General features: G+C 32.1%; 1 long non-coding RNA gene across 1 annotated transcript in view; it reads right to left on the bottom strand.

Annotated features, from left to right (window-relative positions):
* The window catches only part of LOC106466002, an 11997-nt gene extending 6830 nt beyond the window's left edge, over positions 1-5167 (bottom strand). The window contains exons 1-3 of the long non-coding RNA XR_001291237.2: positions 5025-5167; positions 1501-1641; positions 312-506 (exon numbers count right to left, since the gene is read on the bottom strand). This is a non-coding gene — a long non-coding RNA (uncharacterized LOC106466002). The remainder of the gene's footprint in view (positions 1-311; positions 507-1500; positions 1642-5024) is intronic.
* Positions 5168-5895: the final 728 nt, after the last annotated feature.

The following is a 5895-nucleotide window of genomic DNA, read 5'->3' as shown; positions in this document are numbered from 1 at the left end:
AATTAACCTTTAGTACACAACCTTATTGAATGCTTCTTCTATAGTCCAAATGTATCAACCAAATCCATAGGGGTATTCTCATTTAAGAAAGCAGAAACCTTATCAAAGAATATGAAAGTTAACTTTGTACAAAGAGTGTAACAGAGGTCAGCACCATGAAAAGTTTAGAGTAACTTATTTCCTATTTTTCAAGTTAAGGATTAATTCCATGACACAAAGTACGAGTTTCAAAAACATTCAGACTTTCTGACAGACGAAATTGACTTAAAAAATTGATCTTGGTAAATGTATTTTCCTTCCTCATCTCTTACCATATGGAGGTCTTTCCCACGTTTATACTTGTTTACTTTATATAAATGAACTGGTGCAGATCCTTGAAATGGTCCATCAATTTCCTCATTTCTGAAGTTTTTCAATACTGGTAACAGTGATTCCACATTGTTGGATTTTTTTGATTTCAAGTGTGGATGATGTTTACTTTTGTGTCCAGTATGATGTCTCGACATCTACAGATGTAACAGATATTAAAACAACACACACTTATGCAATCATTAAAAATTAAAATTCACTTAGAGCATCTCGTACGCATCTCTTTGCACGTTTCACACAAAATTACTTTTCAATAGAATACTTACATTTTTTGGTCTCCTTCTATTACATTATATAACATTCCCAAGTATTATATTTAAGTTTTTGCTTCATGGGTACATAAATAACGTAAACCAATCAAGTGTTCATATTCTTTCAGGGTTGTTATTTTTAAAAATTTGTTGCCTTTCTTATTTTATCATGTTCTTTCTTAATTCAATGGTGCCACACAGGAGAAACTCAAAATATATTACCTACAAAAGCAATAAACAAGTATTTACTTGTTATTAAACAAATGTTTAAACAACTCTATTCAATTATGTACCAGCTGCCTAGTGTTGGCTAACAATACAAAGAATTAAACTGTGGCATAATTTTACAAGTTCTTCAAATACCCATAGAATGATAGGCTTCTTTTTCAATACCTCACTACTATAAAGCCTTGGTTTGGTCTGTTTCATTGGTGGTAGTGTCCAGAGTCACTGATGAGGAGTGGAATTCTCTGAAACTAGTCTGGCACAAAGACACACCCTCAATGAAAGAAAAATAGACCATTCCAAGCTTTTATTGTTGTTAAACAAATATTTAAACAACTCTATTCAATCAAACAAGTTATTAGTACTTTTTAACATTTGAAAGAATAAATTAAAAATACAAAAAAATCCTAAGATATAAATGCAACAAAGCAAGTACTCAATATGATATATCAAAATGATGAAAACAGAAGACACTATGAAGCCCATCTTAAAGAACATATGTACAAGGTGAGATATAAGAACATACGATGTGTTTCTATTTTTATGTAGTATTATAACATATATTCTCAATTTATTCTTTGTTCTGAATATGTGCAGGTTTCATTTAACATGTGGTCAAAAAAACCATTTATTTGCTCTTGTTGCAAGTTATTACCTTTGATTTTTTGTTATTCTTGAAGTTGTTAATATCTGCTTGCACCTGTGGATAACATTGCAAAAGCAGCCTTGTGAAAGGATGATGATAGCGATGTCCTTCAGTAGTTGTGCAGATGATATCTAGAGGTTATGGCCCCACCTATTTGTAATGCAAATGACAATTAAAATAAATTGGATATATGCAAAGTTTATAAGGAACCTGGCCTTTAGTTAGTTTGAAATTTTCCATTCTACAAGACAATCATTTCTAGAGCTTGGTCTTGACCAAATTAATACTAAATTAAGCAATCATTCAAAGTACTCTGCAAGTATACACGCAGTGTTTGCGTTTAATGCACTAATAAAGATTGTTCATTTTATGCAATAATTGTATGTACTCTCATTATTTCACTTAACATGAACTCAGTTAAGTAGATTTTAACTGCACATCATAATTTATATCTAGTAAAAAAAAAGGGGGCAACTACATGTAAAAAATCCATGTTGGCTCACAAAGGGCATTAAAAAAGCATTATAAATGTAAGAAGTTTAAAATGACTGCAGTGATGAGAGATTTGAAGGATTACAAAAAATCAAGAGGGTCGGTCAAATGGAAAATCAAAAAACTATACGAAAAAAGCTTAGCTGAAAATGTAAAAATTAAATACATTAAATGTAAGCAATATATATTAGGATGGAAGTAAGGCCTTTGAGGAATGATACAGAAAGGCTCATATCTGATGATTTTGGGAAGAGGTTATTAAATCCTGTTTTTACTAATGAAGATTTCAGCAATATTTCTCATCCAGTTGGTAGGTGGAAACAAGATTTAACAAGATGGTCCCATTAATTCTGAGCTTTTTAAGAAAAGACTGAGAATTTAAAAAAAATTAAAGATCCTGGGCCAAATAATATTTACCCAATAGTTTTGAAAGAAGTTAAGGATTGGATACTTGAGTCACTTGCTACTATTATTTATAAGTCCTTGAAAAGTAGGCAGGTGTCAGAAGACTGTAATTGGCTAAAGTTATACCTCTTTTCAAGAGAGGTGATAAGAATTGCCCCAGTAATTACGGGCCTATTAGTCATACATTAGTGGTGGGAAAAATTTTTTAATGTCTGATAAAAGATTCTTTATAAAGTCATTTAACTAAGTTTAAAATTTTGTTACATAGTCAACAGAGGAAAATCTTGCCTTACTAATAATTTAACATTCTTTGAAATGGTTACTACTTAAGTAGATGAGGGTATGAATGTGTCTTTTGAGTATCTGTGTTTTCAAAAAGGAATTAACAAGATGCCACATAAAAGGTTTGTTAAAAGATATCTCTATAGGTGTGGGTGACAGGTTGGCTTATTGGTTAGAAAATTAGCATGATGGACAAAAGCAGAGGGTTATTATAAATGGAGTTCATTCAAACTGGATTAATGTCACAAGTGGGGTACCTCAGGGCACAGTGTTAAGATCCCTGCTCTTTTTTATTTACATCAATGACATAGATGAAGGAATAGTCAATAAATTACTTAAATTTGACTATGATATTAAAGTTTCAAGTGTTACTGGCTTTGAGAATGTTGCTGATTTACAAAATGATTAGGATTATTTGGTGAATTGGACAAATAAATGGCAGATGGCTTTTAATTATGATAAATTCAAGGTAATACATAAGGGATATTACAATTTTAATTCTAAGTATAATTTTGATGGGAATAACCCTAACAGTGTTATGTAAGAGAAAAATCTTGGTGTTCTGGTTGATCACTCTTTTAAGATTATAATCACTTATACTAAGTTATAGCCCATTGATGTATGCATTACTAGAACAAACTAAGGACCTCAAACTTTGAGTAACTTGAAAGTAAAACAACACAATTTACTTCCAATTAATTATGTAAGTTATTTCATTAGTATGTGCATATTAATGAGCTCAGATTCAGATTATCTAAAAACAATATTTTAAAGATTTATAACACTAACCAGCTAAATTATACATCAATGTGAACCTTCAGAAGAGAGGAAAGGCATGAACCTAACATTACAAATGTGAGTGTCACTGAAGAAAACAAAAAACATTTATTTTAAACATTACAAATCAACCCTCCAGTTACATACCTCTTATAATTAGGATGTAACTTTTATAAACCAAATTTTAGTTTATTCCCTGCAATATTTCCAAAGCTGTTCTATGTGAAAATTTGACAAAAGTACAATTGTTTTTGTCTGTCAGATAGGGAAAAAACTGGAAAGGAGAAAAACTTAAATAAAATTGAAAGTTGCCATCACTTAAAGGTTTAATTGATGACATCATGCCATTCCATAAACCTTTCAGTTTTAGAAAAATAAAAACTGTCTTAAGACCACGAAGCAACATGGTGCAGTCTCGTAATAGATTAGTGCTTCAGTATATAAAAAATTCTGACTAAATGTTTCCAATCTAGCGTCTAGGCCTAACCTCAAACAGAGTAAAAAATACTTTTAAATAAATGTTTTCCAGCTTGCATATCTCAACTTTTAATTCTAGCACCTGCAGCAACTATATCAACCCCTCTAACCATTTTGAAGACCTAAATAAAATATTTCTTAATTTTTCTGTACTATAGAGAAAACAAAGGTTCTCCTCAGTCAGAGCCTACATGATTTAAACCAAATGTAATTCCAATCTTACACCCCATCTCTATACACTTTTTCCAACATAAGTCATAAGAACATACTCATTATTTTCTGGCATAAAACATTAAAACCCTATCCTATCTTCTCATGTAAGTAAGGGAGTTAAAATAAATCAATAATCATACTTGGATGAAAATTTTTGGGTACTTATCAAATTATGGAGGTCACTAGACAGTGCTATAACTTAGTACAAGGAATTAACAAAAAATAACAAGGTGAACGGAAAGGAAAAAAAAGACATTTGCTTGTAAGTTGTAGGGTTACTCTAATCCCTACTGATTTGATCTTCTCACTCTTAGCCAATCTTCTATATAATAAATCATTAAAAGGTTTTTGAACATCTAAGTAGTAAAGTACACCAACGTGACCAAGTCCATGTCCTTTCCATCACTCAGATAACAAGTAACATCTTTGAAAAAAGAAAAAAAAAACGGATATGTAACATACTTGAAGTTGAACTTTACCAACACAAGCAACTGTGTTACTGTTAGCCTAGTAAAAAGAATAAACTAATAGAGTACTAAAATTTTAAAAAGTAGTATTGAACGTTGAAAATTGAAGTTATTTATTTCGTACTTGTTATATTTATAAGTTATAACTTAACTTATAGTATATTTATGCTCTAGCACTGCTTAGTAGTACCTATTCCTCAAGTCTAAATCAACGAACTATTGGAAACAAACAGCCCTAAAGAATTTTATAAACATCCAGTTAAATGCAAATAATTCCCTTTCACCCACATTACTCTTATTCTTAGTCTTAATTTCCGGCTGAAATTACTAAGTGGACCAAGTTAGTAGTAGTAATGCAATGTCAAATATATTAAACCTATTATTAAGCTTAATAACATTAATAAGCGATCCAGTTATTACCTTTTACGAATTTCGTTTGGTTTTTCAAGAAAACAAAGTTTCTACCAGCCCAACTATACAATGACCAAAATGATATAATAACGAAAGTCTCGTAAAACCCCGAGCAAGTTTGTATTATTAACCTAAAAAGTCCCTACAGCACGTGGAAATTAAAAACATTCAGCGTCACCTGTAAATATGTCAATACCAAAGCGATTTTATTTTATTTATTTATTTATCTATCAATAATTTTTTGTTTGTTTTGTTTTGTTATACTTTGCTCAAAGATAACTAGAAGGCTATCTTCGCTAGCCGTCTCTTATTTTGATTGTTTCTTTATTTGTTATACATTTCGCGCAAAGCTACACGAGGGCTATCTGCGCTAGCCGTCCCTAATTTAGTAGTGTAAGACTAGAGGGAAGGCAGCTAGTTATCACCACCCACCGCCACCTCTTGGGCTACTCTTACCAACGAATAGTGGGATTGACCGTCACATTATAACGCCCCACGGCTGAAAGGGTGAGCATGTTTGGTGTGACGGGGATTCGAACCCGCGACCCACAGATTGTGAGTCGAGCACCTTAACCACCTGGCCATGCCGGGCCGCTCTTATTTTGAAGTGATAAACTAAAGAGAAGGCAACTAGTTAGCACCACCCATCTCCAACTCTTAGGGTACTCTTTATCAAAGAAAAGTGGGATTGACCGTAACATATACCGCTCTCCACTGCTAAAAGGGCGAGCATGTTCTGTGCCAGGGTCCAATCCCACTAGCCGCAGATTACGAGTCTAGCAACCTAACCAAAGCAGAAATATTTCCAAATTCTTATGATTCAGTTTTTGTTTGGTCAACTACAGAGAAAATGAGAATTGTGAATATAATTTAGCATTTT

This window comes from Limulus polyphemus, unplaced genomic scaffold (assembly GCF_000517525.1).
Source record: "Limulus polyphemus unplaced genomic scaffold, Limulus_polyphemus-2.1.2 Scaffold2118, whole genome shotgun sequence".
Taxonomy (NCBI): domain Eukaryota; kingdom Metazoa; phylum Arthropoda; class Merostomata; order Xiphosura; family Limulidae; genus Limulus; species Limulus polyphemus.
This window is presented reverse-complemented; position numbering and strand designations above follow the sequence as displayed.